This window comes from Muscardinus avellanarius, assembly GCF_963383645.1.
Source record: "Muscardinus avellanarius genome assembly, chromosome: 11".
NCBI classification, from domain to species: Eukaryota; Metazoa; Chordata; class Mammalia; order Rodentia; family Gliridae; genus Muscardinus; species Muscardinus avellanarius.
Genome location: NC_137797.1, coordinates 103,397,239 through 103,403,429, shown reverse-complemented (window position 1 = coordinate 103,403,429; position 6,191 = coordinate 103,397,239).

Sequence of the window (6,191 nt, the reverse complement as noted above, 5' to 3'; positions counted from 1 at the left end):
GCGAGGGGGAGGTTTGTGGAGGGAAAGGCCAGGCTTGGGGCCTCCAGGCTTGGAGGTCTTTGATCCCGGGAGGTGCAGATGGGCTGCCTAGAAGGGGGGGGTCTTGTGGGATCTGTCTGAGTAGCGCATTTGGCCTTGTGTGGTCATTCCCAGTTGGAAAGGGGATGGGGATCCTGGGTTGAAAGCCGGTTTGGCGCCCCCTGCTGGTTGCTGCTCAGAGTGGCGTGCTCGTGGTCCGCTATCTGTATTCAGTCTCTCTATGGGAAATCAAAAGGTGAGGCCGCGCCTGGCGGCACACATCTGTCATGCCAGGGCTGGGGAGGCTAAGACAGGAGGGTCACAGGTTCGAGGACAACTCAGTGAGGCCCTCAGCAAGGGAGCAAGACCCTGTTTCAAAATAAAAAATAAAAAGGGCTAGGGGTGTAGCTCAGAGGCAGAATGCTGCTGGGTTCAATCCCCAGTACAAAGGAAGGGAGGGAGGGAGGAGGGGTCTGACCAAGGGGTTGGGGGACCAGACACTTGCCTAATAGCCCAGAGAGCAATTCGCATTTTGACATCACTTAAAAACTTTTAGAAGGAGCCAATTTATTTGTTCAAGTGTGTGTGTGTGTGTGTGTGTGTGTGTGTGTGTGTGTGTGTGTTACTAGGGATTGAATCCAGAAGCCTGCTAACACTGAGCTACACTCCCAGCCTCCCCACCCACCTTTTTTTAAATTTGAAATAGGATCTCCCTAAATCGCCCCAACTGATCTCAAAATGTCAAACTTATTTTTACTGAACCCAGGGACATTTTACTTCTAAACTATACCCCCCCTATTTATTTATTTATTTATTTATTTATTTATTTATTTATTTTGGTGGTACTGGGGATGAAACCCAGGGGCATTCTAGCTCTGAACTACGCCCCCAACCCTATTTTTTATTTTTTATCTTGAAACAGAGTCTCACTGAGTTGCAAAGAGCCTCACTAACTAGCTAAGGCTGGCGGTGAACCCAGATCCTCCTGTCTCAGTCTCAGGAATGCTGAAATTATAAGTATGCACCACCATGCCTGGCTCCTACTTTTTTTTGTTTTATTTGCGGGAACCCAGGGCATTCAACCTCCAAGCTATACCCCCAGCCCTATTTTTTATTCTTTATTTTGAAACAGAGTCTCACTAAATTGTAGAAGGCCTTGATAAATTGCTGTGGCTGATAGCCGGGCGTGGTGGCGCAGGCTTGTAATCCCAGCATTCGGGAGGCTGAGACATGAGGATTGCAGTTCGCAGCCAGCCTCAGCTACTTGGTGAGGCACTCTGCAACGTAGTGAGACCCTCTTTCAAAATAAAGAATAAAAAATAGGGCTGGGGGTGTACCTTGGAAGTAGAATGCCCCTGGGTTCCATCCCCAGTACTGAAAAATAAAATAAAATGCTATGGCTGGCTGTGAACCTGTGATCCTCCTGCCTCAGCTTTCCAAGTAGTACTGGGATTACAAGTGTGTGCCACCACACCCAGTTAGGTCCAGCCTATCTCAGTGTTGGGTTCTGAGGCTCAGCGGCCTACAGTTAATAAAAGGATCCTTATAAAAGAGGCATTTTAAACTCTACAAAACAGATATTTTAGAAGTGCTGGGCTTGGTGGTGCACACTTGTAGTCCGGGTACTTGGAAGGCTGAGACAGGAGGATCACGGTTCACGGCCAGCCTCAGCTACTTAGTGAGGCCCTTTGCAACTCAGACCCTGCTTGAAAATAAAGAATAAGCCGGGCGTGGTGGCGCACGCTTGTAATCCCCGTGCTTGGGAGGCTGAGACAGGAGGATCGCACAGGTTCAAAGCCAGCCTCAGCTACTGAGTGAGGCTCTCAGCAACTCAGTGAGACCCTGTTTCCAAATAAAGTATAAAATAGGTCTGGAAGTATAGCCCGGAGGTAGAAAGCCCCTGGGTTCCGCCCCCAGTGCCACCAAGAAAGAAAGAAAGAAAGAAAGAAAGAAAGAAAGAAAGAAAGAATAAAAAATAGGGCAGGGGGTATAACTCGGAGGTAGAATGCCCCTGGGTTTCATCCCCAGTACCGAAAGGAAAAAAAAAAGCAGGTTTCCTACAGAGACCCAAAGAGACTCCTGGTGGTCTTATCCACTGAGACTGAAAATGGAGGAGCACAGGTGTGAGAAGGGCTGGACCTTGGTGGAGGATGAGGTGGAAAAGAGAAGGCAGGGTCTAGGATCAGGCAGTCTCCCCTACAGGACACAGGAATTCCCAAGACTCCAGCCTTCTAAGTAACAACACTGCACTTTTCTCAAATGCAACTGACTTAGGGCTCTCTTTTTTTTAGTATTTATTTACCCTTATTACCTAATTGCCATGTACAGATAGGAACTTACCTAGTATGAGTTTATTGTTTGTTTGTGGTACTGGGGATGAAACCCAGGGGAGCTCTACCACTGAGCTACTTCCCCAGAATTTTTGTGTGTGGGGGGGTCTGGGGATGGAAGCCAGGGGCATTCTACCTCCTAGTGACACCCCCAGCCCTATTTTTTATTCTTTAATTTGAAACAGAGTCTCACTGAGTTGCCAAGGGCTGCACTAAGTAACTGAGACTGTCCTCAAATGGCAATTCTCTGGTCTCAGCTTCCAGAATGCTGGGATTACAAGCGTGAGCCACCATGCTCAGCCCCAGTTCATTTATTTATTTATTTATTTATTTATTTATTTATTTATTTTTGTGGTATTGGGGATGGAACCCAGGGGCTTTTCTATCTCCGAGCTATACTCCTAGACCTATTTTATATTTTTATTTGGAAACAGGGTCTCTTAAGCCAGCGTGGCTGGCTTCGAACCTGCGTGATCCTCCTGTCTCCGCCTCCCAAGCACGGGGATTACAAGCGTGCACCACCATGCCCGGCATATTTTTAATAAAGCAATAAATTAATTTACCACACTAACATCACTAATCAAGAGTTTGTAGCCAGGCATAGTGATGCACACCTATAATCCCAGTACTTGGGACGTCAAGGTAGGAGGATCACAGGTTTGAGGTCAGCAGTGCATAGCAATACAGTGAGGCCCTGTTTCAAAATAAAGAAGAAAAACTAGGACTGAAGTGTAGCTCGGAGTTAGAATGCCCCTGGCTTCCATACCCAGTACCTCAGAAAGAAAAAAAAAAAAAACACAAAAAAACCCAATATAATCTGAAAACTTAAAATCCTTGGTGCAGTTTAAAATGGTTATAATTTTGCTTTTCCATACCAGTGCAATTCATTTTCATGTCAAATATATCTTGCTAAATGGCCTGTTTGGAGCCGGTATGGTGGCTTCTAATCCCAGTACTTGGAAGGCTGACACAGGAGGATTGCAGGTTCGTGGCCAGCCTCAGGAATTTAGTGAGGCCTTCCACAATTTAGTGATACCCTGTTTCCGAATAAAAAATAAAATGGGAATGAGGGTGTAGCTCAGAGGTAGGTAGTATGCCCCTGGGACAAATTCCCAGTAACACACACACACACACACACACGCACACACACACACACACACACACACGTCTGTCAGAGAAGTATACATTTTGGCAATGAAGAAAATAATGACTGTTCATTGACTGTTTAGGCAAAATTTTCATTAAAATAAAAATATGCGTATGCTTATTAGGAAAGAAATCGTAATAGGAAAAACAATGGTGATATCCGACCAAGTTAGTTAACAGGGATGAAGGGCCTTCCAGGCCCCACCCACTCCAATGTGAAAATCTGAGGTTCCTTTTTAGACTTTGAAGTATCTGTTAACATCTGCAGACATCCTAAGGGAAATTGGCACAAAATAAATACATACATGCTATTTTTAACTCCACCAGGGGAAAAAAAAAAGGGCAAGGAGAAATTAAATTTCTCAACATGAAACTAGGAACAGAAATGTTTTTTCAGAGTTTACCTAAGCAAAAAGAAAATTAGTCTTTCAACCATTTATAACTATCCCCAAAAGCAACAAAAATGATGATCACTATGAATCTCTAATATATATTCAGGAATATTCTGAGCCTCTCTCTCCTCTCTCCTCTCTCCTCTCTCCCCTCTCCCCTCTCCCCTCTCCCCTCTCCCCTCTCCCCTCTCCCCTCTCCCCTCTCCCCTCTCCCCTCTCCCCTCTCCCCTCTCTCTCTCTCTCTCTCTCTCTCTCTCTCTCTCTTTTCCTTTCTTTCTGTACCAAGGATTAAACCTCCAGGGTATCCTACCTCTGAGCTATACATTAGCCCTATTTTATCTTTTTTAAAAAAAAATTTTAAACATAATCTCAATACATTGCAGATGGCCTCATTAAATTGCCGAGGCTGTCCTTTTACCTGTGATTTGCCTGTGTCAGCCTGCCAAGTACTGAGATTACAAGCGTGCACCACCACACTCAACAAATATTTTTCTTTTTTAACATTAGACTTCAAGAAGCTGGGCATGGTGGTGCATGCTTGTAATCCCAGCATTTGGTAGGCTGAGACAGGAGGATCACAGTTCACAGAAAGCCGCAGATACTACTTAGTGAGGCCTTTTGCAACTCAGTGAGACCCTGTTTCAAAATAAAGAATAAAAATAGGGCTGGGCCAAGCGTGGTGGCGCACACTTGTAATCCCAGCGTTTGGGAAGCTGAGACCGGAGGATCACGGTTAGTGGCCAGCCTCAGCTACTTAGTGAGGCTCCTTGCAATTCAGTGAGACCTGGTTTCAAAATAAAGAATAAAAAATAGGGCTGGGGGTGGAGCTCGGAGGTGGAGCTCGGATGGGGTGGGTTCCATCCCCAGTACTACAAAACAAAACAACATTAGGATTCAAGCTTTGAGAGATTTTTTTTCTTTTCTACCTTTCTTTCTTTCTATCTTTCTCTCTCTCTCTCTCTCTCTCTCTCTCTTTCTTTCTTTCTTTCATACTGGGGATTGAACTCAGGGGCATTCTACTCTGTGCTACAGCCACAGCCAATTTTCTTTTCTTTTCTTCCTTTTTTATTAATTTTTATTTTTCTGTGGTACTGGGGGTCGAGCCCAGGGGCATTCTACCTCTGAGCTATACCCTCAACCTTATTTTTTTATTTTTATTTATTTTTATTATTTATTTATTTATTTTTGGTGGTACTGGGGATGGAACCCTTCTACCTCTGGGTTACACTCCCAGACCTATTTTATATTTTTTATTTAGAAACAGGGTCTCTTAATTTGAACCTGTGCGATCCTCCTGTCTCTGACTCCCAAGCACGGGGATGACAAGCGTGCGCCACCACACCCGGCTATTTTTATTTTTTTGAAGCAGAGTGTCACTAGGTTGATGAATGTCTTAGGACTTGCTGAGACTGTCCTCGAACCTGTGGTCCTCCAGTCTCAGCCTCCCAAGTACTGGGATTATAAGCATGTACCACTGTGCTTGGCTGGGCAATTGCATTTCTAAGAATACCGAGCGGGACATAGATGCTAGAGCTGTGTTGTCGAGAGCGACCTTAGAACAGCCCACTGAGATTAACAGCTTCAGCTGCCCACGCTGAATACACAACATTGGCTGGGTGGGATTTGTCTGCAAGTGGACAAATTCTAAGGCACCTGATATAATCAATAGGGTGTGGTCTTTTTTGTCTTCTCCACCCAGTAATATTTACCCTTCCTTCCTCTAAGCTTTTCACAGGCCCACCTCACTGACCTTTTTTTATGTTTGCTGTACTGAGGATGGAACCCAGGGGCATTCTACCTCCAAGTTACACTTTATTCTTTTTTTTTTTTTTTTTTTTGTTTGGTTGGTATTGGGGTTCCTGGAAGCCCTTCTACCTCTGGGCTACACTCCCAGACCTATTTTTATATTTTTATTTGGAAATAGAGTCTCTCAAGCCAGCGCGACTGGCTTGGAACCTGCGTGATCCTCCTGTCTCCGCCTCCCAAGCGCGGGGATTACGAGCGTGCGCCACCACGCCCGGCCTTATTCTTTATTTTTTTGAAACATGGTCTCACTGAGTCGCAAAGGGCCTCTCTAAGTTGCCAAGGCTGGCTGCAAACTACAACCCTCCTGTCTCCGCCTCCCAAAAGCTGAGGCTACAAGTGTGTGCCACCATGCCTGGTTCTCACCGACCTTCTTCATCCTGTCCCATAACAATTAGCCAGCTTCCACGTTTGATTAACTCTTATCACGCCTTGCTTAGAGTTTCTATACAAGAAAAAGCACTGGCTGTAGGAGGCCAGGAGAATCGTCAAGCTACCTCCT